Below are 21,236 nucleotides of genomic sequence, written 5' to 3'. Positions count from 1 at the left end.
CTAACTACTGGTTCATAAATGAATACGTTTGAAAATGGAATGCATCAACAGAACGGTGTTGGCAGTATAAAAATATCTACAGCACCTTGTATTCCCAGGTGGTCTCCCATCCAAGTACTAACCAGACCCAACACTGCTTAGCTTCCAAGATCAAATGAGATTAGGCGTATCCAGTGTGTTGTGGCTGTAGATGACCTTTGTGGTTTCTGTTAGAACTTTTCTACTTCTAACTACTGGTTCATAAATGAATACGTTTGAAAATGGAATGCATCAACAGAACGGTGTTGGCAGTATAAAAATATCTACAGCACCTTGTATTCCCAGGTGATCTCCCATCCAGGTACTAACCAGGCCCAACACTGCTTAGCTTCCAAGATCAGATGAGATTGGGCGTATCCAGTGTGGTGTGGCTGTAGATGAGCTTTGTGGTTTCTGTTAGAACTTTTCTACTTCTAACTACTGGTTCATAAATGAATATGTTTGAAAATGGAATGCATCAACAGAACGGTGTTGGCAGTATAAAAATATATACAGCACCTTGAATTTCCAGGTGGTCTCCCATCCAAGTACTAACCAGGACCAACACTGCTTAGCTTCCAAGATCAGATGAGATTGGGCGTATCCAGTGTGGTGTGGCTGTAGATGAACTTTGTGGTTTCTGTTAGAACATTTCTACTTCTAACTACTGGTTCATAAATGAATACGTTTTAAAATGGAATGCATCAACAGAACGGTGCTGGCAGTATAAAATTATCAACAGCACCTTGTATTCCCAGGTGGTCTCCCATCCAAGTACTAACCAGGCCCAACACTGCTTAGCTTCCAAGATCAGATGAGATTGGGCGTATCCAGTGTGGTGTGGCTGTTCATGAGGTTTATGGTTTCTGTTAGAACTTTTCTACTTCTAACTACTGGTTCATAAATGAATACGTTTGAAAATGGAATGCATCAACAGAACGGTGTTGGTAGTATAAAAATATCTACAGCATCTTGTATTCCCAGGTGGTCTCCCATCCAAGTACTAACCATGCCCAACACTGCTTAGCTTCCAAGATCAGATGAGTTTGGGCGTATCCAGTGTGGTGTGGCTGTAGATGAGCTTTGTGGTTTCTGTTAGAACTTTTCTACTTCTAACTACTGGTTCATAAATGAATACGTTTGAAAATGGAATGCATCAACAGAACGGTGTTGGCAGTATAAAAATGTCTACAGCACCTTGTATCCCCAGGTGGTCTCCCATCCAAATACTAACCAGGCCCAACACTGCTTAGCTTCCAAGATCAGATGAGAATGGGCGTATCCAGTGTGTTGTGGCTGTAGATGACCTTTGTGGTTTCTGTTAGAACTTTTCTACTTCTAACTACTGGTTCATAAATGAATACATTTGAAAATGGAATGCATCAACAGAACGGTGTTGGCAGTATAAAAATATCTACTGCACCTAGTATTCCCAGGTGGTCTCCCATCCAAGTACTAACCAGGCCCAACACTGCTTAGCTTCCAAGATCAGATGAGATTGGGCGTATCCAGTGTGGTGTGGCTGTAGATGAGCTTTGTGGTTTCTGTTAGAACTTTTCTACTTCTAAGTACTGGTTCATAAATGAATACGTTTGAAAATGGAATGCATCAACAGAACGGTGTTGGCAGTATAAAAATATATACAGCACCTTGAATTCCCAGGTGGTCTCCCATCCAAGTACTAACCAGGCCCAACACTGCTTAGCTTCCAAGATCAGATGAGATTGGGCGTATCCAGTGTGGTGTGGCTGTAGATGAACTTTGTGGTTTCTGTTAGAACATTTCTACTTCTAACTACTGGTTCATAAATGAATATGTTTTAAAATGGAATGCATCAACAGAACGGAGCTGGCAGTATAAAATTATCGACAACACCTTGTATTTCCTGGTGGTCTCCCATCCAAGTACTAACCAGGCCCAACACTGCTTAGCTTCCAAGATCAGATGAGATTGGGCGCATCCAGTGTGGTGTGGCTGTAGATGAGGTTTATGGTTTCTGTTAGAACTTTTCTACTTCTAACTACTGGTTCATAAATGAATACGTTTGAAATTGGAATGCATCAACAGAACGGTGTTGGTAGTATAAAAATATCTACAGCACCTTGTATTCCCAGGTGGTCTCCCATCCAAGTACTAACCAGGCCCAACACTGCTTAGCTTCCAAGATCAGATGAGTTTGGGCGTATCCAGTGTGGTGTGGCTGCAGATGAGCTTTGTGGTTTCTGTTAGAACTTTTCTACTTCTAACTACTGGTTCATAAATGAATACGTTTGAAAATGGAATGCATCAACAGAACGGTGTTGGCAGTATAAAAATGTCTATAGCACCTTGTATTCCCAGGTGGTCTCCCATCCAAGTACTAACCAGGCCCAACACTGCTTAGCTTCCAAGATCAGATGAGTTTGGGCGTATCCAGTGTGATGTGGCTGTAGATGAGCTTTGTGGTTTCTGTTAGAACTTTTCTACTTCTTACTACTGGTTCATAAATGAATACGTTTGAAAATTGAATGCATCAACAGAACGGTGTTGGCAGTATAAAAATGTCTATAGCACCTTGTATTCCCAGGTGGTCTCCCATCCAAGTACTAACCAGGCCCAACACTGCATAGCTTCCAAGATCAGATGAGATTGGGCGTATCCAGTGTGGTGTGGCTGTAGATGAGCTTTGTGGTTTCTGTTAGAACTTTTCTACTTCTAACTACTGGTTCATAAATGAATACGTTTGAAAATGGAATGCATCAACAGAACGGTGTTGGCAGTATAAAAATATCTACAGCACCTTGTATTCCCAGGTGGTCTCCCATCCAAGTACTAACCAGGCCCAACACTGCTTAGCTTCCAAGATCAGATGAGATTGGGCGTATCCAGTGTGGTGTGGCTGTAGATGACCTTTGTGGTTTCTGTTAGAACTTTTCTACTTCTAACTACTGGTTCATAAATGAATACGTTTGAAAATGGAATGCATCAACAGAACGGTGTTGGTAGTATAAAAATATCTACAGCACCTTGTGTTCCCAGGTGGTCTCCCATCCAAGTACTAACCAGGCCCAACACTGCATAGCTTCCGAGATCAAATGAGATTGGGCGTATCCAGTGTGGTGTGGCTGTAGATGAGCTTTGTGGTTTCTGTTTGAACTTTTCTACTTCTAACTACTGGTTCATAAATGAATACATTTGAAAATTGAATGCATCAACATAACGGTGTTGGCAGTATAAAAATATCTACAGCACCTTGTATTCCCAGGTGGTCTCCCATCCAAGTACTAACCAGGCCCAACACTGCTTAGCTTCCAAGATCAGATGAGATTGGGCGTATCCAGTGTGGTGTGGCTGTAGATGAACTTTGTGGTTTCTGTTAGAACATTTCTACTTCTAACTACTGGTTCATAAATGAATACGTTTTAAAATGGAATGCATCAACAGAACGGTGCTGGCAGTATAAAAATATCTACAGCACCTTGTATTCCGAGGTGGGCTCCCATCCAAGTACTAACCAGGCCCAACACTGCATAGCTTCCAAGATCAGATGAGATTGGGCGTATCCAGTGTGGTGTGACTGTAGATGAGCTTTGTGGTTTCTGTTAGAACTTTTCTACTTCTAACTACTGGTTCATAAATGAATACTTTTGAAAATGGAATGCATCAACAGAACGGTGTTGGCAGTATAAAAATATCTACAGCACCTTGTATTCCCAGGTGGTCTCCCATCCAAATACTAACCAGGCCCAACACTGCTTAGCTTCCAAGATCAGATGAGAATGGGCGTATCCAGTGTGTTGTGGCTGTAGATGACCTTTGTGGTTTCTGTTAGAACTTTTCTACTTCTAACTACTGGTTCATAAATGAATACATTTGAAAATTGAATGCATCAACAGAACGGAGTTGGCAGTATAAAATATCTACAGCACCTTGTATTCCCAGGTGGTCTCCCATCCAAGTACTAACCAGGCCCAACACTGCTTAGCTTCCAAGATCAGATGAGATTGGGCGTATCCAGTGTGGTGTGGCTGTAGATGAACTTTGTGGTTTCTGTTAGAACATTTCTACTTCTAACTACTGGTTCATAAATGAATACGTTTTAAAATGGAATGCATCAACAGAACGGTGCTGGCAGTATAAAAATATCTACAGCACCTTGTATTCCCAGGTGGTCTCCCATCCAAGTACTAACCAGGCCCAACACTGCATAGCTTCCAAGATCAGATGAGATTGGGCGTATCCAGTGTGGTGTGACTGTAGATGAGCTTTGTGGTTTCTGTTAGAACTTTTCTACTTCTAACTACTGGTTCATAAATGAATACGTTTGAAAATGGAATGCATCAACAGAACGGTGTTGGCAGTATAAAAATATCTACAGCACCTTGTATTCCCAGGTGGTCTCCCATCCAAATACTAACCAGGCCCAACACTGCTTAGCTTCCAAGATCAGATGAGAATGGGCGTATCCAGTGTGTTGTGGCTGTAGATGACCTTTGTGGTTTCTGTTAGAACTTTTCTACTTCTAACTACTGGTTCATAAATGAATACGTTTGAAAATGGAATGCATCAACAGAACGGTGTTGGCAGTATAAAAATATCTACAGCACCTAGTATTCCCAGGTGGTCTCCCATCCAAGTACTAACCAGGCCCAACACTGCTTAGCTTCCAAGATCAGATGAGATTGGGCGTATCCAGTGTGGTGTGGCTGTAGATGAGCTTTGTGGTTTCTGTTAGAACTTTTCTACTTCTAACTACTGGTTCATAAATGAATACGTTTTAAAATGGAATGCATCAACAGAACGGTGTTGGCAGTATAAAAATAGCTACAGCACCTTGTATTCCCAGGGGGTCTCCCATCCAAGTACTAACCAGGCCCAACACTGCTTAGCTTCCAAGATCAGATGAGATTGGGAGTATCCAATGTGGTGTGGCTGAAGATGAGTTTTATAGTGTCTGTTAGAACTTTTCTACTTCTAACTACTGGTTCATAAATGAATACGTTTGAAAATGGAATGCATCAACAGAACGGTGTTGGCAGTATAAAAATGTCTACAGCACCTTGTATTCCCAGGTGGTCTCCCATCCAAGTACTTTCCAGGCCCAACACTGCTTAGCTTCCAAGATCAGATGAGATTGGGCGTATCCAGTGTGGTGTGGCTGTAGATGAGCTTTGTGGTTTCTGTTAGAACTTTTCTACTTCTAACTACTGGTTCATAAATGAATACGTTTGAAAATGGAATGCATCAACCGAACGGTGTTGGCAGTATAAAAATATCTACAGCACCTTGTATTCCCAGGTGGTCTCCCATCCAAGTACTAACCAGGCCCAACACTGCTTAGCTTCCAAGATCAGATGAGATTGGGCGTATCCAGTGTGTTGTGGCTGTAGATGACCTTTGTGGTTTCTGTTAGAACTTTTCTACTTCTAACTACTGGTTCATAAATGAATACGTTTGAAAATGGAATGCATCAACAGAACGGTGTTGGCAGTATAAAAATATCTACAGCACCTTGTATTCCCAGGTGATCTCCCATCCAAGTACTAACCAGGCCCAACACTGCTTAGCTTCCAAGATCAGATGAGATTGGGCGTATCCAGTGTGGTGTGGCTGTAGATGAGCTTTGTGGTTTCTGTTAGAACTTTTCTACTTCTAACTACTGGTTCATAAATGAATATGTTTGAAAATGGAATGCATCAACAGAACGGTGTTGGCAGTATAAAAATATATACAGCACTTTGAATTCCCAGGTGGTCTCCCATCCAAGTACTAACCAGGCACAACACTGCTTAGCTTCCAAGATCAGATGAGATTGGGCGTATCCAGTGTGGTGTGGCTGTAGATGAACTTTGTGGTTTCTGTTAGAACATTTCTACTTCTAACTACTGATTCATAAATGAATACGTTTGAAAATGGAATGCATCAACAGAACGGTGTTGGCAGTATAAAAATATCTACTGCACCTTGTATTCCCAGGTGGTCTCCCATCCAAGTCCTAACCAGGCACAACACTGCTTAGCTTCCAAGATCAGATGAGATTGAGCGTATCCAGTGTGGTTTTAGATGTAGATGAGCTTTGTAGTTTCTGTTAGAACTTTTCTACTTCTAACTACTGGTTCATAAATGAATATGTTTGAAAATGGAATGCATCAACAGAACGGTGTTGGCAGTATAAAAATATATACAGCACTTTGAATTCCCAGGTGGTCTCCCATCCAAGTACTAACCAGGCACAACACTGCTTAGCTTCCAAGATCAGATGAGATTGGGCGTATCCAGTGTGGTGTGGCTGTAGATGAACTTTGTGGTTTCTGTTAGAACATTTCTACTTCTAACTACTGATTCATAAATGAATACGTTTGAAAATGGAATGCATCAACAGAACGGTGTTGGCAGTATAAAAATATCTACTGCACCTTGTATTCCCAGGTGGTCTCCCATCCAAGTCCTAACCAGGCACAACACTGCTTAGCTTCCAAGATCAGATGAGATTGGGCGTATCCAGTGTGGTTTTGGATGTAGATGAGCTTTGTAGTTTCTGTTAGAACTTTTCTACTTCTAACTACTGGTTCATAAATGAATACGTTTGAAAATGGAATGCATCAACAGAACGGTGTTGGCAGTATAAAAATATCTACAGCACCTTGTATTCCCAGGTGGTCTCCCATCCAAGTACTAACCAGGCCCAACACTGCTTAGCTTCTAAGATCAGATGAGAGTGGGCGTATCCAGTGTGGTGTGGCTGTAGATGAGCTTTGTGGTTTCTGTTAGAACTTTTCTACTTCTAACTACTGGTTCATAAATGAATACGTTTGAAAATGGAATGCATCAACAGAACGGTGTTGGCAGTATAAAATTATCTACAGCACCTTGTATTCCCAGGTGGTCTCCCATCCAAGTCCTAACCAGGCCCAACACTGCTTAGCTTCCAAGATCAGATGAGATTGGGCGTATCCAGTGTGGTGTGGCTGTAGATGAGTTTTTCGGTTTCTGTTAGAACTTTTCTACTTCTAACTACTGGTTCATAAATGAATACGTTTGAAAATGGAATGCATCAACAGAACGGTGTTGGCAGTATAAAAATATCTACAGCATCTTGTATTCCCAAGTGGTCTCCCATCCAAATACTAATCAGGCCCAACACTGCTTAGCTTCCAAGATCAGATGAGATTGGGCGTATCCAGTGTGGTGTGGCTGTAGATGAGCTTTGTGGTTTCTGTTAGAACTTTTCTACTTCTAACTACTGGTTCATAAATAAATACGTTTGAAAATGGAATGCATCAACAGAACGGTGTTGGCAGTATAAAAATATCTACAGCACTTTGTATTCCCAGGTGGTCTCCCATCCAAGTACTAACCAGGCCCAACACTGCTTAGCTTCCAAGATCAGATGAGATTGGGCGTATCCAGTGTGGTGTGGCTGTAGATGAACTTTGTGGTTTCTGTTAGAACATTTCTACTTCTAACTACTGGTTCATAAATGAATACGTTTTAAAATGGAATGCATCAACAGAACGGTGCTGGCAGTATAAAATTATCTACAGCACCTTGTATTCCCAGGTGGTCTCCCATCCAAGTACTAACCAGGCCCAACACTGCTTAGCTTCCAAGATCAGATGAGATTGGGCGTATCCAATGTGGTGTGGCTGTAGATGAGCTTTGTGGTTTCTGTTAGAACTTTTCTACTTCTAACTACTGGTTCATAAATGAATACGTTTGAAAATGGAATGCATCAACAGAACGGTGTTGGCAGTATAAAAAATGTCTACAGCACCTTGTATTCCCAGGTGGTCTCCCATACAAGTACTAACCAGGCCCAACACTGCTTAGCTTCCAAGATCAGATGAGATTGGGCGTATCCAGTGTGGTGTGACTGTAGATGAGCTTTGTGGTTTCTGTTTGAACTTTTCTACTTCTAACTACTGGTTCATAAATGAATACATTTGAAAATTGAATGCATCAACAGAACGGTGTTGGCAGTATAAAAATATCTACAGCACCTTGTATTCACAGGTGGGCAACCATCCAAGTACTAAGCAGGCCCAACACTGCTTAGCTTCCAAGATCAGATGAGATTGGGCGTATCTAGTGTGGTGTGGCTGTCGATGAGCTTTGTGGTTTCTGTTAGAACTTTTCTACTTCTAACTACTGGTTCATAAATTAATATGTTTGAAAATGGAATGCATCAACAGAACGGTGTTGGCAGTATAAAAATATATACAGCACCTTGTATTCCCAGGTGGTCTCCCATCCAAGTACTAACCAGGCCCAACACTGCTTAGCTTCCAAGATCAGAGGAGATTGGGCGTATCCAGTGTGGTGTTGCTGTAGATGAACTTTCTGGTTTCTGTTAGTACTTTTCTACTTCTAACTACTGGTTTATAAATGAATACGTTTTAAAATGGAATGCATCAACAGAACGGTGTTGGCAGTATAAAATTATCTACAGCACCTTGTATTCCCAGGTGGTCTCCCATCCAAGTACTAACCAGGCCCAACACTGCTTAGCTTCCAAGATCAGATGAGATTGGGCGTATCCAGTGTGGTGTGGCTGTAGATGAACTTTGTAGTTTCTGTTAGAACTTTTCTACTTCTAACTACTGGTTCATAAATGAATACGTTTTAAAATGGAATGCATCAACAGAACGGTGTTGGCAGTATAAAATTATCTACAGCACCTTGTATTCCCAGGTGGTCTCCCATCCAAGTACTAACCAGGCCCAACACTGCTTAGCTTCCAAGATCAAATGAGATTGGGCGTATCCAGTGTGGTGTGGCTGTAGATGAGTTTTATGGTTTCTGTTAGAACTTTTCTACTTCTAACTACTGGTTCATAAATGAATACTTTTGAAAATGGAATGCATCAACAGAACGGTGTTGGTAGTATAAAAATATCTACAGCACCTTGTATTCCCAGGTGGTCTCCCATCCAAGTACTAACCAGGCCCAACACTGCTTCGCTTCCAAGATCAGATGAGATTGGGCGTATCCAGTGTGGTGTGGCTGTAGATGAGCTTTTTGGTTTCTGTTAGAACTTTTCTACTTCTAACTACTGGTTCATAATTGAATACTTTTGAAAATGGAATGCATCAACAGAACGGTGTTGGTAGTATAAAAATATCTACAGCACCTTGTATTCCCAGGTGGTCTCCCATCCAAGTACTAACCAGGCCCAACACTGCTTCGCTTCCAAGATCAGATGAGATTGGGCGTATCCAGTGTGGTGTGTCTGTAGATGAGCTTTATGGTTTCTGTTAGAACTTTTCTACTTCTAACTACTGGTTCATAAATGAATACTTTTGAAAATGGAATGCATCAACAGAACGGTGTTGGTAGTATAAAAATATCTACAGCACCTTGTATTCCCAGGTGGTCTCCCATCCAAGTACTAATCAGGCCCAACACTGCTTCGCTTCCAAGATCAGATGAGATTGGGCGTATCCAGTGTGGTGTGGCTGTAGATGAGCTTTATAGTTTCTGTTAGAACTTTTCTACTTCTAACTACTGGTTCATAAATGAATACTTTTGAAAATGGAATGCATCAACAGAACGGTGTTGGTAGTATAAAAATATCTACAGCACCTTGTATTCCCAGGTGGTCTCCCATCCAAGTACTAACCAGGCCCAACACTGCTTAGCTTCCAAGATCAGATGAGATTGGGCGTATCCAGTGTGGTGTGGATGTAGATGAGCTTTGTAGTTTCTGTTAGAACTTTTCTACTTCTAACTACTGGTTCATAAATGAATACGTTTGAAAATGGAATGCATCAACAGAACTGTGTTGGCAGTATAAAATTATCTACAGCACCTTGTATTCCCATGTGGTCTCCCATCCAAGTCCTAACCAGCCCCAACACTGCTTAGCTTCCAAGATCAGATGAGATTGGGCGTATCCAGTGTGGTGTGGCTGTAGATGAGTTTTACGGTTTCTGTTAGAACTTTTCTACTTCTAACTACTGGTTCATAAATGAATACGTTTGAAAATGGAATGCATCAACAGAACGGTGTTGGCAGTATAAAAATATCTACAGCATCTTGTATTCCCAAGTGGTCTCCCATCCAAATACTAATCAGGCCCAACACTGCTTAGCTTCCAAGATCAGATGAGATTGGGCGTATCCAGTGTGGTGTGGCTGTAGATGAGCTTTGTGGTTTCTGTTAGAACTTTTCTACTTCTAACTACTGGTTCATAAATAAATACGTTTGAAAATGGAATGCATCAACAGAACGGTGTTGGCAGTATAAAAATATCTACAGCACCTTGTATTCCCAGGTGGTCTCCCATCCAAGTACTAACCAGGCCCAACACTGCTTAGCTTCCAAGATCAGATGAGATTGGGCGTATCCAGTGTGGTGTGGCTGTAGATGAACTTTGTGGTTTCTGTTAGAACATTTCTACTTCTAACTACTGGTTCATAAATGAATACGTTTTAAAATGGAATGCATCAACAGAACGGTGCTGGCAGTATAAAATTATCTACAGCACCTTGTATTCCCAGGTGGTCTCCCAGCCAAGTACTAACCAGGCCCAACACTGCTTAGCTTCCAAGATCAGATGAGATTGGGCGTATCCAGTGTGGTGTGGCTGTAGATGAGCTTTATGGTTTCTGTTAGAACTTTTCTACTTCTAACTACTGGTTCATAAATGAATACGTTTGAAAATGGAATGCATCAACAGAACGGTGTTGGTAGTATAAAAAATCTACAGCACCTTGTATTCCCAGGTGGTCTCCCATCCAAGTACTAACCAGGCCCAACACTGCTTAGCTTCCAAGATCAGATGAGTTTGGGCGTATCCAGTGTGGTGTGGCTGTAGATGAGCTTTGTGGTTTCTGTTAGAACTTTTCTACTTCTAACTACTGGTTCATAAATGAATACGTTTGAAAATGGAATGCATCAACAGAACGGTGTTGGCAGTATAAAAATGTCTACAGCACCTTGTATTCCCAGGTGGTCTCCCATCCAAGTACTAACCAGGCCCAACACTGCTTAGCTTCCAAGATCAGATGAGATTGGGCGTATCCAGTGTGGTGTGGCTGTAGATGAGCTTTGTGGTTTCTGTTAGAACTTTTCTACTTCTAACTACTGGTTCATAAATGAATACGTTTTAAAATGGAATGCATCAACAGAACGGTGTTGGCAGTATAAAAATATCTACAGCACCTTGTATTCCCAGGTGGTCTCCCATCCAAGTACTAACCAGGCCCAACACTGCTTAGCTTCCAAGATCAGATGAGATTGGGCGTATCCAGTGTGGTGTGGCTGTAGATGACCTTTGTGGTTTCTGTTAGAACTTTTCTACTTCTAACTACTGGTTCATAAATGAATACGTTTGAAAATGGAATGCATCAACAGAACGGTGTTGGCAGTATAAAAATATATACAGCACCTTGAATTCCCAGGTGGTCTCCCATCCAAGTACTAACCAGGCCCAACACTGCTTAGCTTCCAAGATCAGATGAGATTGGGCGTATCCAGTGTGGTGTGGCTGTAGATGAACTTTGTGGTTTCTGTTAGAACATTTCTACTTCTAACTACTGGTTCATAAATGAATACGTTTTAAAATGGAATGCATCAACAGAACGGTGCTGGCAGTATAAAATTATCGACAGCACCTTGTATTCCTAGGTGGTCTCCCATCCAAGTACTAACCAGGCCCAACACTGCTTAGCTTCCAAGATCAGATGAGATTGGGCGTATCCAGTGTGGTGTGGCTGTAGATGAGGTTTATGGTTTCTGTTAGAACTTTTCTACTTCTAACTACTGGTTCATAAATGAATACGTTTGAAAATGGAATGCATCAACAGAACGGTGTTGGTAGTATAAAAATATCTACAGCACCTTGTATTCCCAGGTGGTCTCCCATCCAAGTACTAACCAGGCCCAACACTGCTTAGCTTCCAAGATCAGATGAGTTTGGGCGTATCCAGTGTGGTGTGGCTGTAGATGAGCTTTGTGGTTTCTGTTAGAACTTTTCTACTTCTAACTACTGGTTCATAAATGAATACGTTTGAAAATGGAATGCATCAACAGAACGGTGTTGGCAGTATAAAAATGTCTACAGCACCTTGTATTCCCAGGTGGTCTCCCATCCAAGTACTTTCCAGGCCCAACACTGCTTAGCTTCCAAGATCAGATGAGATTGGGCGTATCCAGTGTGGTGTGGCTGTAGATGAGCTTTGTGGTTTCTGTTAGAACTTTTCTACTTCTAACTACTGGTTCATAAATGAATACGTTTGAAAATGGAATGCATCAACCGAACGGTGTTGGCAGTATAAAAATATCTACAGCACCTTGTATTCCCAGGTGGTCTCCCATCCAAGTACTAACCAGGCCCAACACTGCTTAGCTTCCAAGATCAGATGAGATTGGGCGTATCCAGTGTGTTGTGGCTGTAGATGACCTTTGTGGTTTCTGTTAGAACTTTTCTACTTCTAACTACTGGTTCATAAATGAATACGTTTGAAAATGGAATGCATCAACAGAACGGTGTTGGCAGTATAAAAATATCTACAGCACCTTGTATTCCCAGGTGATCTCCCATCCAAGTACTAACCAGGCCCAACACTGCTTAGCTTCCAAGATCAGATGAGATTGGGCGTATCCAGTGTGGTGTGGCTGTAGATGAGCTTTGTGGTTTCTGTTAGAACTTTTCTACTTCTAACTACTGGTTCATAAATGAATATGTTTGAAAATGGAATGCATCAACAGAACGGTGTTGGCAGTATAAAAATATATACAGCACTTTGAATTCCCAGGTGGTCTCCCATCCAAGTACTAACCAGGCACAACACTGCTTAGCTTCCAAGATCAGATGAGATTGGGCGTATCCAGTGTGGTGTGGCTGTAGATGAACTTTGTGGTTTCTGTTAGAACATTTCTACTTCTAACTACTGATTCATAAATGAATACGTTTGAAAATGGAATGCATCAACAGAACGGTGTTGGCAGTATAAAAATATCTACTGCACCTTGTATTCCCAGGTGGTCTCCCATCCAAGTCCTAACCAGGCACAACACTGCTTAGCTTCCAAGATCAGATGAGATTGAGCGTATCCAGTGTGGTTTTAGATGTAGATGAGCTTTGTAGTTTCTGTTAGAACTTTTCTACTTCTAACTACTGGTTCATAAATGAATATGTTTGAAAATGGAATGCATCAACAGAACGGTGTTGGCAGTATAAAAATATATACAGCACTTTGAATTCCCAGGTGGTCTCCCATCCAAGTACTAACCAGGCACAACACTGCTTAGCTTCCAAGATCAGATGAGATTGGGCGTATCCAGTGTGGTGTGGCTGTAGATGAACTTTGTGGTTTCTGTTAGAACATTTCTACTTCTAACTACTGATTCATAAATGAATACGTTTGAAAATGGAATGCATCAACAGAACGGTGTTGGCAGTATAAAAATATCTACTGCACCTTGTATTCCCAGGTGGTCTCCCATCCAAGTCCTAACCAGGCACAACACTGCTTAGCTTCCAAGATCAGATGAGATTGGGCGTATCCAGTGTGGTTTTGGATGTAGATGAGCTTTGTAGTTTCTGTTAGAACTTTTCTACTTCTAACTACTGGTTCATAAATGAATACGTTTGAAAATGGAATGCATCAACAGAACGGTGTTGGCAGTATAAAAATATCTACAGCACCTTGTATTCCCAGGTGGTCTCCCATCCAAGTACTAACCAGGCCCAACACTGCTTAGCTTCTAAGATCAGATGAGAGTGGGCGTATCCAGTGTGGTGTGGCTGTAGATGAGCTTTGTGGTTTCTGTTAAGAACTTTTCTACTTCTAACTACTGGTTCATAAATGAATACGTTTGAAAATGGAATGCATCAACAGAACGGTGTTGGCAGTATAAAATTATCTACAGCACCTTGTATTCCCAGGTGGTCTCCCATCCAAGTCCTAACCAGGCCCAACACTGCTTAGCTTCCAAGATCAGATGAGATTGGGCGTATCCAGTGTGGTGTGGCTGTAGATGAGTTTTTCGGTTTCTGTTAGAACTTTTCTACTTCTAACTACTGGTTCATAAATGAATACGTTTGAAAATGGAATGCATCAACAGAACGGTGTTGGCAGTATAAAAATATCTACAGCATCTTGTATTCCCAAGTGGTCTCCCATCCAAATACTAATCAGGCCCAACACTGCTTAGCTTCCAAGATCAGATGAGATTGGGCGTATCCAGTGTGGTGTGGCTGTAGATGAGCTTTGTGGTTTCTGTTAGAACTTTTCTACTTCTAACTACTGGTTCATAAATAAATACGTTTGAAAATGGAATGCATCAACAGAACGGTGTTGGCAGTATAAAAATATCTACAGCACTTTGTATTCCCAGGTGGTCTCCCATCCAAGTACTAACCAGGCCCAACACTGCTTAGCTTCCAAGATCAGATGAGATTGGGCGTATCCAGTGTGGTGTGGCTGTAGATGAACTTTGTGGTTTCTGTTAGAACATTTCTACTTCTAACTACTGGTTCATAAATGAATACGTTTTAAAATGGAATGCATCAACAGAACGGTGCTGGCAGTATAAAATTATCTACAGCACCTTGTATTCCCAGGTGGTCTCCCATCCAAGTACTAAACAGGCCCAACACTGCTTAGCTTCCAAGATCAGATGAGATTGGGCGTATCCAATGTGGTGTGGCTGTAGATGAGCTTTATGGTTTCTGTTAGAACTTTTCTACTTCTAACTACTGGTTCATAAATGAATACGTTTGAAAATGGAATGCATCAACAGAACGGTGTTGGCAGTATAAAAATATCTACAGCACCTTGTATTCCCAGGTGGTCTCCCATCCAAGTACTAACCAGGCCCAACACTGCTTAGCTTCCAAGATCAGATGAGTTTGGGCGTATCCAGTGTGGTGTGGCTGTAGATGAGCTTTGTGGTTTCTGTTAGAACTTTTCTACTTCTAACTACTGGTTCATAAATGAATACGTTTGAAAATGGAATGCATCAACAGAACGGTGTTGGCAGTATAAAAATGTCTACAGCACCTTGTATTCCCAGGTGGTCTCCCATCCAAGTACTAACCAGGCCCAACACTGCTTAGCTTCCAAGATCAGATGAGATTGGGCGTATCCAGTGTGGTGTGGCTGTAGATGAACTTTGTGGTTTCTGTTAGAACATTTCTACTTCTAACTACTGGTTCATAAATGAATACGTTTTAAAATGGAATGCATCAACAGAACGGTGCTGGCAGTATAAAATTATCGACAGCACCTTGTATTCCCAGGTGGTCACCCATCCAAGTACTAACCAGGCCCAACACTGCTTAGCTTCCAAGATCAGATGAGATTGGGCGTATCCAGTGTGGTGTGGCTGTAGATGAGGTTTATGGTTTCTGTTAGAACTTTTCTACTTCTAACTACTGGTTCATAAATGAATACGTTTGAAAATGGAATGCATCAACAGAACGGTGTTGGTAGTATAAAAATATCTACAGCACCTTGTATTCCCAGGTGGTCTCCCATCCAAGTACTAACCAGGCCCAACACTGCTTAGCTTCCAAGATCAGATGAGTTTGGGCGTATCCAGTGTGGTGTGGCTGTAGATGAGCTTTGTGGTTTCTGTTAGAACTTTTCTACTTCTAACTACTGGTTCATAAATGAATACGTTTGAAAATGGAATGCATCAACAGAACGGTGTTGGCAGTATAAAAATGTCTACAGCACCTTGTATTCCCAGGTGGTCTCCCATCCAAGTACTAACCAGGCCCAACACTGCTTAGCTTCCAAGATCAGATGAGATTGGGCGTATCCAGTGTGGTGTGGCTGTAGATGAGCTTTGTGGTTTCTGTTAGAACTTTTCTACTTCTAACTACTGGTTCATAAATGAATACGTTTGAAAATGGAATGCATCAACAGAACGGTGTTGGCAGTATAAAAATATCTACAGCACCTTGTATTCCCAGGTGGTCTCCCATCCAAGTACTAACCAGACCCAACACTGCTTAGCTTCCAAGATCAAATGAGATTAGGCGTATCCAGTGTGTTGTGGCTGTAGATGACCTTTGTGGTTTCTGTTAGAACTTTTCTACTTCTAACTACTGGTTCATAAATGAATACGTTTGAAAATGGAATGCATCAACAGAACGGTGTTGGCAGTATAAAAATATCTACAGCACCTTGTATTCCCAGGTGATCTCCCATCCAGGTACTAACCAGGCCCAACACTGCTTAGCTTCCAAGATCAGATGAGATTGGGCGTATCCAGTGTGGTGTGGCTGTAGATGAGCTTTGTGGTTTCTGTTAGAACTTTTCTACTTCTAACTACTGGTTCATAAATGAATATGTTTGAAAATGGAATGCATCAACAGAACGGTGTTGGCAGTATAAAAATATATACAGCACCTTGAATTTCCAGGTGGTCTCCCATCCAAGTACTAACCAGGACCAACACTGCTTAGCTTCCAAGATCAGATGAGATTGGGCGTATCCAGTGTGGTGTGGCTGTAGATGAACTTTGTGGTTTCTGTTAGAACATTTCTACTTCTAACTACTGGTTCATAAATGAATACGTTTTAAAATGGAATGCATCAACAGAACGGTGCTGGCAGTATAAAATTATCGACAGCACCTTGTATTCCCAGGTGGTCTCCCATCCAAGTACTAACCAGGCCCAACACTGCTTAGCTTCCAAGATCAGATGAGATTGGGCGTATCCAGTGTGGTGTGGCTGTACATGAGGTTTATGGTTTCTGTTAGAACTTTTCTACTTCTAACTACTGGTTCATAAATGAATACGTTTGAAAATGGAATGCATCAACAGAACGGTGTTGGTAGTATAAAAATATCTACAGCACCTTGTATTCCCAGGTGGTCTCCCATCCAAGTACTAACCATGCCCAACACTGCTTAGCTTCCAAGATCAGATGAGTTTGGGCGTATCCAGTGTGGTGTGGCTGTAGATGAGCTTTGTGGTTTCTGTTAGAACTTTTCTACTTCTAACTACTGGTTCATAAATGAATACGTTTGAAAATGGAATGCATCAACAGAACGGTGTTGGCAGTATAAAAATGTCTACAGCACCTTGTATTCCCAGGTGGTCTCCCATCCAAATACTAACCAGGCCCAACACTGCTTAGCTTCCAAGATCAGATGAGAATGGGCGTATCCAGTGTGTTGTGGCTGTAGATGACCTTTGTGGTTTCTGTTAGAACTTTTCTACTTCTAACTACTGGTTCATAAATGAATACGTTTGAAAATGGAATGCATCAACAGAACGGTGTTGGCAGTATAAAAATATCTACTGCACCTAGTATTCCCAGGTGGTCTCCCATCCAAGTACTAACCAGGCCCAACACTGCTTAGCTTCCAAGATCAGATGAGATTGGGCGTATCCAGTGTGGTGTGGCTGTAGATGAGCTTTGTGGTTTCTGTTAGAACTTTTCTACTTCTAAGTACTGGTTCATAAATGAATACGTTTGAAAATGGAATGCATCAACAGAACGGTGTTGGCAGTATAAAAATATATACAGCACCTTGAATTCCCAGGTGGTCTCCCATCCAAGTACTAACCAGGCCCAACACTGCTTAGCTTCCAAGATCAGATGAGATTGGGCGTATCCAGTGTGGTGTGGCTGTAGATGAACTTTGTGGTTTCTGTTAGAACATTTCTACTTCTAACTACTGGTTCATAAATGAATATGTTTTAAAATGGAATGCATCAACAGAACGGAGCTGGCAGTATAAAATTATCGACAACACCTTGTATTTCCTGGTGGTCTCCCATCCAAGTACTAACCAGGCCCAACACTGCTTAGCTTCCAATATCAGATGAGATTGGGCGTATCCAGTGTGGTGTGGCTGTAGATGAGGTTTATGGTTTCTGTTAGAACTTTTCTACTTCTAACTACTGGTTCATAAATGAATACGTTTGAAAATGGAATGCATCAACAGAACGGTGTTGGTAGTATAAAAATATCTACAGCACCTTGTATTCCCAGGTGGTCTCCCATCCAAGTACTAACCAGGCCCAACACTGCTTAGCTTCCAAGATCAGATGAGTTTGGGCGTATCCAGTGTGGTGTGGCTGCAGATGAGCTTTGTGGTTTCTGTTAGAACTTTTCTACTTCTAACTACTGGTTCATAAATGAATACGTTTGAAAATGGAATGCATCAACAGAACGGTGTTGGCAGTATAAAAATGTCTATAGCACCTTGTATTCCCAGGTGGTCTCCCATCCAAGTACTAACCAGGCCCAACACTGCTTAGCTTCCAAGATCAGATGAGTTTGGGCGTATCCAGTGTGATGTGGCTGTAGATGAGCTTTGTGGTTTCTGTTAGAACTTTTCTACTTCTTACTACTGGTTCATAAATGAATACGTTTGAAAATGAAATGCATCAACAGAACGGTGTTGGCAGTATAAAAATATCTACAGCACCTTGTATTCCCAGGTGGTCTCCCATCCAAGTACTAACCAGGCCCAACACTGCATAGCTTCCAAGATCAGATGAGATTGGGCGTATCCAGTGTGGTGTGACTGTAGATGAGCTTTGTGGTTTCTGTTAGAACTTTTCTACTTCTAACTACTGGTTCATAAATGAATACGTTTGAAAATGGAATGCATCAACAGAACGGTGTTGGCAGTATAAAAATATCTACAGCACATTGTATTCCCAGGTGGTCTCCCATCCAAATACTAACCAGGCCCAACACTGCTTAGCTTCCAAAATCAGATGAGAATGGGCGTATCCAGTGTGTTGTGGCTGTAGATGACCTTTGTGGTTTCTGTTAGAACTTTTCTACTTCTAACTACTGGTTCATAAATGAATACGTTTGAAAATGGAATGCATCAACAGAACGGTGTTGGCAGTATAAAAATATCTACAGCACCTAGTATTCCCAGGTGGTCTCCCATCCAAGTACTAACCAGACCCAACACTGCTTAGCTTCCAAGATCAGATGAGATTGGGCGTATCCAGTGTGGTGTGGCTGTAGATGAGCTTTGTGGTTTCTGTTAGAACTTTTCTACTTCTAAGTACTGGTTCATAAATGAATACATTTGAAAATGGAATGCATCAACAGAACGGTGTTGGCAGTATAAAAATATATACAGCACCTTGAATTCCCAGGTGGTCTCCCATCCAAGTACTAACCAGGCCCAACACTGCTTAGCTTCCAAGATCAGATGAGATTGGGCGTATCCAGTGTGGTGTGGCTGTAGATGAACTTTGTGGTTTCTGTTAGAACATTTCTACTTCTAACTACTGGTTCATAAATGAATACGTTTTAAAATGGAATGCATCAACAGAACGGTGCTGGCAGTATAAAATTATCGACAACACCTTGTATTCCCAGGTGGTCTCCCATCCAAGTACTAACCAGGCCCAACACTGCTTAGCTTCCAAGATCAGATAAGATTGGGCGTATCCAGTGTGGTGTGGCTGTAGATGAGGTTTATGGTTTCTGTTAGAACTTTTCTACTTCTAACTACTGGTTCATAAATGAATACGTTTGAAAATGGAATGCATCAACAGAACGGTGTTGGTAGTATAAAAATATCTACAGCACCTTGTATTCCCAGGTGGTCTCCCATCCAAGTACTAACCAGGCCCAACACTGCTTAGCTTCCAAGATCAGATGAGTTTGGGCGTATCCAGTGAGGTTTGGCTGCAGATGAGCTTTGTGGTTTCTGTTAGAACTTTTCTACTTCTAACTACTGGTTCATAAATGAATACGTTTGAAAATGGAATGCATCAACAGAACGGTGTTGGCAGTATAAAAATGTCTATAGCACCTTGTATTCCCAGGTGGTCTCCCATCCAAGTACTAACCAGGCCCAACACCGCTTAGCTTCCAAGATCAGATGAGTTTGGGCGTATCCAGTGTGATGTGGCTGTAGATGAGCTTTGTGGTTTCTGTTAGAACTTTTCTACTTCTTACAACTGGTTCATAAATGAATACGTTTGAAAATGAAATGCATCAACAGAACGGTGTTGGCAGTATAAAAATATCTACAGCACCTTGTATTCCCAGGTGGTCTCCCATCCAAGTACTAACCAGGCCCAACACTGCATAGCTTCCAAGATCAGATGAGATTGGGCGTATCCAGTGTGGTGTGGCTGTAGATGAGCTTTGTGGTTTCTGTTAGAACTTTTCTACTTCTAACTACTGGTTCATAAATGAATACGTTTGAAAATGGAATGCATCAACAGAACGGTGTTGGCAGTATAAAAATATCTACAGCACCTTGTATTCCCAGGTGGTCTCCCATCCAAGTACTAACCAGGCCCAACACTGCTTAGCTTCCAAGATCAGATGAGATTGGGCGTATCCAGTGTGGTGTGGCTGTAGATGACCTTTGTGGTTTCTGTTAGAACTTTTCTACTTCTAACTACTGGTTCATAAATGAATACGTTTGAAAATGGAATGCATCAACAGAACGGTGTTGGTAGTATAAAAATATCTACAGCACCTTGTGTTCCCAGGTGGTCTCCCATCCAAGTACTAACCAGGCCCAACACTGCATAGCTTCCGAGATCAAATGAGATTGGGCGTATCCAGTGTGGTGTGGCTGTAGATGAGCTTTGTGGTTTCTGTTTGAACTTTTCTACTTCTAACTACTGGTTCATAAATGAATACATTTGAAAATTGAATGCATCAACATAACGGTGTTGGCAGTATAAAAATATCTACAGCACCTTGTATTCCCAGGTGGTCTCCCATCCAAGTACTAACCAGGCCCAACACTGCTTAGCTTCCAAGATCAGATGAGATTGGGCGTATCCAGTGTGGTGTGGCTGTAGATGAACTTTGTGGTTTCTGTTAGAACATTTCTACTTCTAACTACTGGTTCATAAATGAATACGTTTTAAAATGGAATGCATCAACAGAACGGTGCTGGCAGTATAAAAATATCTACAGCACCTTGTATTCCGAGGTGGGCTCCCATCCAAGTACTAACCAGGCCCAACACTGCATAGCTTCCAAGATCAGATGAGATTGGGCGTATCCAGTGTGGTGTGACTGTAGATGAGCTTTGTGGTTTCTGTTAGAACTTTTCTACTTCTAACTACTGGTTCATAAATGAATACTTTTGAAAATGGAATGCATCAACAGAACGGTGTTGGCAGTATAAAAATATCTACAGCACCTTGTATTCCCAGGTGGTCTCCCATCCAAATACTAACCAGGCCCAACACTGCTTAGCTTCCAAGATCAGATGAGAATGGGCGTATCCAGTGTGTTGTGGCTGTAGATGACCTTTGTGGTTTCTGTTAGA

At 41.7% G+C, this 21,236-nt stretch overlaps 57 non-coding genes and 37 pseudogenes across 57 annotated transcripts; all 94 read right to left on the bottom strand.

Moving 5' to 3' along the window:
• Positions 1-73: 73 nt before the first annotated feature.
• On the bottom strand, positions 74-192 carry LOC134891092 (5S ribosomal RNA; annotated as a pseudogene).
• Positions 193-299: 107 nt separating this feature from the next.
• LOC135063147 (5S ribosomal RNA) lies at positions 300-418 on the bottom strand. The gene has a single exon (XR_010249485.1). It is a non-coding gene; the product is annotated as a 5S ribosomal RNA (ribosomal RNA).
• Positions 419-525: 107 nt separating this feature from the next.
• On the bottom strand, positions 526-644 carry LOC134889428 (5S ribosomal RNA; annotated as a pseudogene).
• Positions 645-751: 107 nt separating this feature from the next.
• Positions 752-870, bottom strand: LOC135066076 (5S ribosomal RNA). Its single transcript, XR_010252335.1, has one exon. It is a non-coding gene; the product is annotated as a 5S ribosomal RNA (ribosomal RNA).
• A 107-nt stretch (positions 871-977) lies between these two features.
• LOC134887873 (5S ribosomal RNA) lies at positions 978-1,096 on the bottom strand (annotated as a pseudogene).
• Positions 1,097-1,203: 107 nt separating this feature from the next.
• On the bottom strand, positions 1,204-1,322 carry LOC134895911 (5S ribosomal RNA; annotated as a pseudogene).
• A 107-nt stretch (positions 1,323-1,429) lies between these two features.
• On the bottom strand, positions 1,430-1,548 carry LOC134901598 (5S ribosomal RNA). The gene has a single exon (XR_010175084.1). It is a non-coding gene; the product is annotated as a 5S ribosomal RNA (ribosomal RNA).
• A 107-nt stretch (positions 1,549-1,655) lies between these two features.
• LOC135062261 (5S ribosomal RNA) lies at positions 1,656-1,774 on the bottom strand. Its single transcript, XR_010248615.1, has one exon. It is a non-coding gene; the product is annotated as a 5S ribosomal RNA (ribosomal RNA).
• Positions 1,775-1,881: 107 nt separating this feature from the next.
• LOC134889438 (5S ribosomal RNA) lies at positions 1,882-2,000 on the bottom strand (annotated as a pseudogene).
• Positions 2,001-2,107: 107 nt separating this feature from the next.
• Positions 2,108-2,226, bottom strand: LOC135065977 (5S ribosomal RNA). Its single transcript, XR_010252240.1, has one exon. It is a non-coding gene; the product is annotated as a 5S ribosomal RNA (ribosomal RNA).
• Positions 2,227-2,333: 107 nt separating this feature from the next.
• Positions 2,334-2,452, bottom strand: LOC134890729 (5S ribosomal RNA; annotated as a pseudogene).
• A 107-nt stretch (positions 2,453-2,559) lies between these two features.
• Positions 2,560-2,678, bottom strand: LOC134889846 (5S ribosomal RNA; annotated as a pseudogene).
• Positions 2,679-2,785: 107 nt separating this feature from the next.
• LOC135064387 (5S ribosomal RNA) lies at positions 2,786-2,904 on the bottom strand. The gene has a single exon (XR_010250695.1). It is a non-coding gene; the product is annotated as a 5S ribosomal RNA (ribosomal RNA).
• Positions 2,905-3,011: 107 nt separating this feature from the next.
• LOC134887918 (5S ribosomal RNA) lies at positions 3,012-3,130 on the bottom strand (annotated as a pseudogene).
• Positions 3,131-3,237: 107 nt separating this feature from the next.
• Positions 3,238-3,356, bottom strand: LOC135064376 (5S ribosomal RNA). The gene has a single exon (XR_010250684.1). It is a non-coding gene; the product is annotated as a 5S ribosomal RNA (ribosomal RNA).
• A 107-nt stretch (positions 3,357-3,463) lies between these two features.
• Positions 3,464-3,582, bottom strand: LOC134890889 (5S ribosomal RNA; annotated as a pseudogene).
• Positions 3,583-3,689: 107 nt separating this feature from the next.
• LOC134892244 (5S ribosomal RNA) lies at positions 3,690-3,808 on the bottom strand (annotated as a pseudogene).
• A 106-nt stretch (positions 3,809-3,914) lies between these two features.
• LOC135064365 (5S ribosomal RNA) lies at positions 3,915-4,033 on the bottom strand. The gene has a single exon (XR_010250673.1). It is a non-coding gene; the product is annotated as a 5S ribosomal RNA (ribosomal RNA).
• Positions 4,034-4,140: 107 nt separating this feature from the next.
• On the bottom strand, positions 4,141-4,259 carry LOC135068636 (5S ribosomal RNA). The gene has a single exon (XR_010254832.1). It is a non-coding gene; the product is annotated as a 5S ribosomal RNA (ribosomal RNA).
• Positions 4,260-4,366: 107 nt separating this feature from the next.
• On the bottom strand, positions 4,367-4,485 carry LOC134892243 (5S ribosomal RNA; annotated as a pseudogene).
• Positions 4,486-4,592: 107 nt separating this feature from the next.
• LOC134890526 (5S ribosomal RNA) lies at positions 4,593-4,711 on the bottom strand. Its single transcript, XR_010171367.1, has one exon. It is a non-coding gene; the product is annotated as a 5S ribosomal RNA (ribosomal RNA).
• Positions 4,712-4,818: 107 nt separating this feature from the next.
• LOC134884760 (5S ribosomal RNA) lies at positions 4,819-4,937 on the bottom strand. The gene has a single exon (XR_010168895.1). It is a non-coding gene; the product is annotated as a 5S ribosomal RNA (ribosomal RNA).
• Positions 4,938-5,044: 107 nt separating this feature from the next.
• On the bottom strand, positions 5,045-5,163 carry LOC135063883 (5S ribosomal RNA). Its single transcript, XR_010250203.1, has one exon. It is a non-coding gene; the product is annotated as a 5S ribosomal RNA (ribosomal RNA).
• A 107-nt stretch (positions 5,164-5,270) lies between these two features.
• LOC135067489 (5S ribosomal RNA) lies at positions 5,271-5,389 on the bottom strand. Its single transcript, XR_010253702.1, has one exon. It is a non-coding gene; the product is annotated as a 5S ribosomal RNA (ribosomal RNA).
• Positions 5,390-5,496: 107 nt separating this feature from the next.
• On the bottom strand, positions 5,497-5,615 carry LOC135061566 (5S ribosomal RNA). The gene has a single exon (XR_010247944.1). It is a non-coding gene; the product is annotated as a 5S ribosomal RNA (ribosomal RNA).
• Positions 5,616-5,722: 107 nt separating this feature from the next.
• LOC134891995 (5S ribosomal RNA) lies at positions 5,723-5,841 on the bottom strand (annotated as a pseudogene).
• Positions 5,842-5,948: 107 nt separating this feature from the next.
• LOC134897620 (5S ribosomal RNA) lies at positions 5,949-6,068 on the bottom strand (annotated as a pseudogene).
• A 107-nt stretch (positions 6,069-6,175) lies between these two features.
• LOC134891994 (5S ribosomal RNA) lies at positions 6,176-6,294 on the bottom strand (annotated as a pseudogene).
• A 107-nt stretch (positions 6,295-6,401) lies between these two features.
• On the bottom strand, positions 6,402-6,521 carry LOC134896543 (5S ribosomal RNA; annotated as a pseudogene).
• Positions 6,522-6,628: 107 nt separating this feature from the next.
• On the bottom strand, positions 6,629-6,747 carry LOC134888322 (5S ribosomal RNA; annotated as a pseudogene).
• Positions 6,748-6,854: 107 nt separating this feature from the next.
• LOC135070145 (5S ribosomal RNA) lies at positions 6,855-6,973 on the bottom strand. The gene has a single exon (XR_010256318.1). It is a non-coding gene; the product is annotated as a 5S ribosomal RNA (ribosomal RNA).
• Positions 6,974-7,080: 107 nt separating this feature from the next.
• Positions 7,081-7,199, bottom strand: LOC134887094 (5S ribosomal RNA; annotated as a pseudogene).
• Positions 7,200-7,306: 107 nt separating this feature from the next.
• Positions 7,307-7,425, bottom strand: LOC135064991 (5S ribosomal RNA). The gene has a single exon (XR_010251284.1). It is a non-coding gene; the product is annotated as a 5S ribosomal RNA (ribosomal RNA).
• Positions 7,426-7,532: 107 nt separating this feature from the next.
• On the bottom strand, positions 7,533-7,651 carry LOC134902213 (5S ribosomal RNA). The gene has a single exon (XR_010175683.1). It is a non-coding gene; the product is annotated as a 5S ribosomal RNA (ribosomal RNA).
• A 108-nt stretch (positions 7,652-7,759) lies between these two features.
• LOC135068617 (5S ribosomal RNA) lies at positions 7,760-7,878 on the bottom strand. Its single transcript, XR_010254811.1, has one exon. It is a non-coding gene; the product is annotated as a 5S ribosomal RNA (ribosomal RNA).
• Positions 7,879-7,985: 107 nt separating this feature from the next.
• On the bottom strand, positions 7,986-8,104 carry LOC134894514 (5S ribosomal RNA; annotated as a pseudogene).
• Positions 8,105-8,211: 107 nt separating this feature from the next.
• Positions 8,212-8,330, bottom strand: LOC134886606 (5S ribosomal RNA). Its single transcript, XR_010170687.1, has one exon. It is a non-coding gene; the product is annotated as a 5S ribosomal RNA (ribosomal RNA).
• Positions 8,331-8,437: 107 nt separating this feature from the next.
• On the bottom strand, positions 8,438-8,556 carry LOC135064352 (5S ribosomal RNA). The gene has a single exon (XR_010250661.1). It is a non-coding gene; the product is annotated as a 5S ribosomal RNA (ribosomal RNA).
• A 107-nt stretch (positions 8,557-8,663) lies between these two features.
• On the bottom strand, positions 8,664-8,782 carry LOC134901426 (5S ribosomal RNA). The gene has a single exon (XR_010174918.1). It is a non-coding gene; the product is annotated as a 5S ribosomal RNA (ribosomal RNA).
• A 107-nt stretch (positions 8,783-8,889) lies between these two features.
• On the bottom strand, positions 8,890-9,008 carry LOC135058882 (5S ribosomal RNA). Its single transcript, XR_010245306.1, has one exon. It is a non-coding gene; the product is annotated as a 5S ribosomal RNA (ribosomal RNA).
• Positions 9,009-9,115: 107 nt separating this feature from the next.
• On the bottom strand, positions 9,116-9,234 carry LOC135069358 (5S ribosomal RNA). Its single transcript, XR_010255541.1, has one exon. It is a non-coding gene; the product is annotated as a 5S ribosomal RNA (ribosomal RNA).
• A 107-nt stretch (positions 9,235-9,341) lies between these two features.
• LOC135061085 (5S ribosomal RNA) lies at positions 9,342-9,460 on the bottom strand. The gene has a single exon (XR_010247477.1). It is a non-coding gene; the product is annotated as a 5S ribosomal RNA (ribosomal RNA).
• A 107-nt stretch (positions 9,461-9,567) lies between these two features.
• LOC135064669 (5S ribosomal RNA) lies at positions 9,568-9,686 on the bottom strand. Its single transcript, XR_010250971.1, has one exon. It is a non-coding gene; the product is annotated as a 5S ribosomal RNA (ribosomal RNA).
• Positions 9,687-9,793: 107 nt separating this feature from the next.
• LOC134892488 (5S ribosomal RNA) lies at positions 9,794-9,912 on the bottom strand (annotated as a pseudogene).
• Positions 9,913-10,019: 107 nt separating this feature from the next.
• Positions 10,020-10,138, bottom strand: LOC134887093 (5S ribosomal RNA; annotated as a pseudogene).
• A 107-nt stretch (positions 10,139-10,245) lies between these two features.
• On the bottom strand, positions 10,246-10,364 carry LOC135064341 (5S ribosomal RNA). Its single transcript, XR_010250650.1, has one exon. It is a non-coding gene; the product is annotated as a 5S ribosomal RNA (ribosomal RNA).
• A 107-nt stretch (positions 10,365-10,471) lies between these two features.
• Positions 10,472-10,590, bottom strand: LOC135058595 (5S ribosomal RNA). The gene has a single exon (XR_010245022.1). It is a non-coding gene; the product is annotated as a 5S ribosomal RNA (ribosomal RNA).
• A 106-nt stretch (positions 10,591-10,696) lies between these two features.
• On the bottom strand, positions 10,697-10,815 carry LOC135060174 (5S ribosomal RNA). Its single transcript, XR_010246566.1, has one exon. It is a non-coding gene; the product is annotated as a 5S ribosomal RNA (ribosomal RNA).
• A 107-nt stretch (positions 10,816-10,922) lies between these two features.
• Positions 10,923-11,041, bottom strand: LOC135060227 (5S ribosomal RNA). The gene has a single exon (XR_010246619.1). It is a non-coding gene; the product is annotated as a 5S ribosomal RNA (ribosomal RNA).
• A 107-nt stretch (positions 11,042-11,148) lies between these two features.
• On the bottom strand, positions 11,149-11,267 carry LOC135064330 (5S ribosomal RNA). Its single transcript, XR_010250639.1, has one exon. It is a non-coding gene; the product is annotated as a 5S ribosomal RNA (ribosomal RNA).
• Positions 11,268-11,374: 107 nt separating this feature from the next.
• On the bottom strand, positions 11,375-11,493 carry LOC135062260 (5S ribosomal RNA). Its single transcript, XR_010248614.1, has one exon. It is a non-coding gene; the product is annotated as a 5S ribosomal RNA (ribosomal RNA).
• A 107-nt stretch (positions 11,494-11,600) lies between these two features.
• LOC135067835 (5S ribosomal RNA) lies at positions 11,601-11,719 on the bottom strand. Its single transcript, XR_010254044.1, has one exon. It is a non-coding gene; the product is annotated as a 5S ribosomal RNA (ribosomal RNA).
• A 107-nt stretch (positions 11,720-11,826) lies between these two features.
• Positions 11,827-11,945, bottom strand: LOC135061530 (5S ribosomal RNA). The gene has a single exon (XR_010247906.1). It is a non-coding gene; the product is annotated as a 5S ribosomal RNA (ribosomal RNA).
• A 107-nt stretch (positions 11,946-12,052) lies between these two features.
• Positions 12,053-12,171, bottom strand: LOC135063882 (5S ribosomal RNA). The gene has a single exon (XR_010250202.1). It is a non-coding gene; the product is annotated as a 5S ribosomal RNA (ribosomal RNA).
• A 107-nt stretch (positions 12,172-12,278) lies between these two features.
• LOC135067488 (5S ribosomal RNA) lies at positions 12,279-12,397 on the bottom strand. The gene has a single exon (XR_010253701.1). It is a non-coding gene; the product is annotated as a 5S ribosomal RNA (ribosomal RNA).
• Positions 12,398-12,504: 107 nt separating this feature from the next.
• Positions 12,505-12,623, bottom strand: LOC135061565 (5S ribosomal RNA). Its single transcript, XR_010247943.1, has one exon. It is a non-coding gene; the product is annotated as a 5S ribosomal RNA (ribosomal RNA).
• Positions 12,624-12,730: 107 nt separating this feature from the next.
• On the bottom strand, positions 12,731-12,849 carry LOC134891992 (5S ribosomal RNA; annotated as a pseudogene).
• Positions 12,850-12,956: 107 nt separating this feature from the next.
• On the bottom strand, positions 12,957-13,076 carry LOC134897619 (5S ribosomal RNA; annotated as a pseudogene).
• A 107-nt stretch (positions 13,077-13,183) lies between these two features.
• Positions 13,184-13,302, bottom strand: LOC134891991 (5S ribosomal RNA; annotated as a pseudogene).
• A 107-nt stretch (positions 13,303-13,409) lies between these two features.
• LOC134896542 (5S ribosomal RNA) lies at positions 13,410-13,529 on the bottom strand (annotated as a pseudogene).
• A 107-nt stretch (positions 13,530-13,636) lies between these two features.
• On the bottom strand, positions 13,637-13,755 carry LOC134888321 (5S ribosomal RNA; annotated as a pseudogene).
• Positions 13,756-13,863: 108 nt separating this feature from the next.
• On the bottom strand, positions 13,864-13,982 carry LOC135070144 (5S ribosomal RNA). The gene has a single exon (XR_010256317.1). It is a non-coding gene; the product is annotated as a 5S ribosomal RNA (ribosomal RNA).
• A 107-nt stretch (positions 13,983-14,089) lies between these two features.
• Positions 14,090-14,208, bottom strand: LOC134887092 (5S ribosomal RNA; annotated as a pseudogene).
• Positions 14,209-14,315: 107 nt separating this feature from the next.
• Positions 14,316-14,434, bottom strand: LOC135064990 (5S ribosomal RNA). Its single transcript, XR_010251283.1, has one exon. It is a non-coding gene; the product is annotated as a 5S ribosomal RNA (ribosomal RNA).
• Positions 14,435-14,541: 107 nt separating this feature from the next.
• On the bottom strand, positions 14,542-14,660 carry LOC135060342 (5S ribosomal RNA). Its single transcript, XR_010246736.1, has one exon. It is a non-coding gene; the product is annotated as a 5S ribosomal RNA (ribosomal RNA).
• A 107-nt stretch (positions 14,661-14,767) lies between these two features.
• On the bottom strand, positions 14,768-14,886 carry LOC135061529 (5S ribosomal RNA). Its single transcript, XR_010247905.1, has one exon. It is a non-coding gene; the product is annotated as a 5S ribosomal RNA (ribosomal RNA).
• A 107-nt stretch (positions 14,887-14,993) lies between these two features.
• LOC135060226 (5S ribosomal RNA) lies at positions 14,994-15,112 on the bottom strand. The gene has a single exon (XR_010246618.1). It is a non-coding gene; the product is annotated as a 5S ribosomal RNA (ribosomal RNA).
• A 107-nt stretch (positions 15,113-15,219) lies between these two features.
• LOC135060339 (5S ribosomal RNA) lies at positions 15,220-15,338 on the bottom strand. The gene has a single exon (XR_010246733.1). It is a non-coding gene; the product is annotated as a 5S ribosomal RNA (ribosomal RNA).
• A 107-nt stretch (positions 15,339-15,445) lies between these two features.
• LOC135061528 (5S ribosomal RNA) lies at positions 15,446-15,564 on the bottom strand. The gene has a single exon (XR_010247904.1). It is a non-coding gene; the product is annotated as a 5S ribosomal RNA (ribosomal RNA).
• Positions 15,565-15,671: 107 nt separating this feature from the next.
• On the bottom strand, positions 15,672-15,790 carry LOC135060223 (5S ribosomal RNA). The gene has a single exon (XR_010246616.1). It is a non-coding gene; the product is annotated as a 5S ribosomal RNA (ribosomal RNA).
• Positions 15,791-15,897: 107 nt separating this feature from the next.
• On the bottom strand, positions 15,898-16,016 carry LOC134891091 (5S ribosomal RNA; annotated as a pseudogene).
• Positions 16,017-16,123: 107 nt separating this feature from the next.
• On the bottom strand, positions 16,124-16,242 carry LOC135063146 (5S ribosomal RNA). The gene has a single exon (XR_010249484.1). It is a non-coding gene; the product is annotated as a 5S ribosomal RNA (ribosomal RNA).
• A 107-nt stretch (positions 16,243-16,349) lies between these two features.
• Positions 16,350-16,468, bottom strand: LOC134889427 (5S ribosomal RNA; annotated as a pseudogene).
• Positions 16,469-16,575: 107 nt separating this feature from the next.
• LOC135070803 (5S ribosomal RNA) lies at positions 16,576-16,694 on the bottom strand. Its single transcript, XR_010256954.1, has one exon. It is a non-coding gene; the product is annotated as a 5S ribosomal RNA (ribosomal RNA).
• Positions 16,695-16,801: 107 nt separating this feature from the next.
• Positions 16,802-16,920, bottom strand: LOC134884284 (5S ribosomal RNA). Its single transcript, XR_010168436.1, has one exon. It is a non-coding gene; the product is annotated as a 5S ribosomal RNA (ribosomal RNA).
• Positions 16,921-17,027: 107 nt separating this feature from the next.
• On the bottom strand, positions 17,028-17,146 carry LOC134893877 (5S ribosomal RNA; annotated as a pseudogene).
• A 107-nt stretch (positions 17,147-17,253) lies between these two features.
• On the bottom strand, positions 17,254-17,372 carry LOC134901597 (5S ribosomal RNA). The gene has a single exon (XR_010175083.1). It is a non-coding gene; the product is annotated as a 5S ribosomal RNA (ribosomal RNA).
• A 107-nt stretch (positions 17,373-17,479) lies between these two features.
• On the bottom strand, positions 17,480-17,598 carry LOC135062259 (5S ribosomal RNA). Its single transcript, XR_010248613.1, has one exon. It is a non-coding gene; the product is annotated as a 5S ribosomal RNA (ribosomal RNA).
• A 107-nt stretch (positions 17,599-17,705) lies between these two features.
• On the bottom strand, positions 17,706-17,824 carry LOC134893889 (5S ribosomal RNA; annotated as a pseudogene).
• Positions 17,825-17,931: 107 nt separating this feature from the next.
• On the bottom strand, positions 17,932-18,050 carry LOC135065976 (5S ribosomal RNA). Its single transcript, XR_010252239.1, has one exon. It is a non-coding gene; the product is annotated as a 5S ribosomal RNA (ribosomal RNA).
• A 107-nt stretch (positions 18,051-18,157) lies between these two features.
• Positions 18,158-18,276, bottom strand: LOC134890728 (5S ribosomal RNA; annotated as a pseudogene).
• Positions 18,277-18,383: 107 nt separating this feature from the next.
• On the bottom strand, positions 18,384-18,502 carry LOC135068635 (5S ribosomal RNA). Its single transcript, XR_010254831.1, has one exon. It is a non-coding gene; the product is annotated as a 5S ribosomal RNA (ribosomal RNA).
• Positions 18,503-18,609: 107 nt separating this feature from the next.
• On the bottom strand, positions 18,610-18,728 carry LOC134896355 (5S ribosomal RNA; annotated as a pseudogene).
• A 107-nt stretch (positions 18,729-18,835) lies between these two features.
• LOC134900979 (5S ribosomal RNA) lies at positions 18,836-18,954 on the bottom strand. Its single transcript, XR_010174479.1, has one exon. It is a non-coding gene; the product is annotated as a 5S ribosomal RNA (ribosomal RNA).
• Positions 18,955-19,061: 107 nt separating this feature from the next.
• On the bottom strand, positions 19,062-19,180 carry LOC135062258 (5S ribosomal RNA). The gene has a single exon (XR_010248612.1). It is a non-coding gene; the product is annotated as a 5S ribosomal RNA (ribosomal RNA).
• Positions 19,181-19,287: 107 nt separating this feature from the next.
• On the bottom strand, positions 19,288-19,406 carry LOC134887469 (5S ribosomal RNA; annotated as a pseudogene).
• A 107-nt stretch (positions 19,407-19,513) lies between these two features.
• LOC135068252 (5S ribosomal RNA) lies at positions 19,514-19,632 on the bottom strand. The gene has a single exon (XR_010254456.1). It is a non-coding gene; the product is annotated as a 5S ribosomal RNA (ribosomal RNA).
• Positions 19,633-19,739: 107 nt separating this feature from the next.
• Positions 19,740-19,858, bottom strand: LOC134891872 (5S ribosomal RNA; annotated as a pseudogene).
• A 107-nt stretch (positions 19,859-19,965) lies between these two features.
• Positions 19,966-20,084, bottom strand: LOC135066355 (5S ribosomal RNA). Its single transcript, XR_010252603.1, has one exon. It is a non-coding gene; the product is annotated as a 5S ribosomal RNA (ribosomal RNA).
• Positions 20,085-20,191: 107 nt separating this feature from the next.
• Positions 20,192-20,310, bottom strand: LOC135064318 (5S ribosomal RNA). Its single transcript, XR_010250628.1, has one exon. It is a non-coding gene; the product is annotated as a 5S ribosomal RNA (ribosomal RNA).
• A 107-nt stretch (positions 20,311-20,417) lies between these two features.
• LOC134887916 (5S ribosomal RNA) lies at positions 20,418-20,536 on the bottom strand (annotated as a pseudogene).
• Positions 20,537-20,643: 107 nt separating this feature from the next.
• LOC135064307 (5S ribosomal RNA) lies at positions 20,644-20,762 on the bottom strand. Its single transcript, XR_010250616.1, has one exon. It is a non-coding gene; the product is annotated as a 5S ribosomal RNA (ribosomal RNA).
• A 107-nt stretch (positions 20,763-20,869) lies between these two features.
• On the bottom strand, positions 20,870-20,988 carry LOC134890888 (5S ribosomal RNA; annotated as a pseudogene).
• Positions 20,989-21,095: 107 nt separating this feature from the next.
• On the bottom strand, positions 21,096-21,214 carry LOC134892242 (5S ribosomal RNA; annotated as a pseudogene).
• Positions 21,215-21,236: the final 22 nt, after the last annotated feature.

Source organism: Pseudophryne corroboree, chromosome 3 (assembly GCF_028390025.1).
Source record: "Pseudophryne corroboree isolate aPseCor3 chromosome 3, aPseCor3.hap2, whole genome shotgun sequence".
Lineage (NCBI taxonomy): Eukaryota > Metazoa > Chordata > Amphibia > Anura > Myobatrachidae > Pseudophryne > Pseudophryne corroboree.
This window is presented reverse-complemented; position numbering and strand designations above follow the sequence as displayed.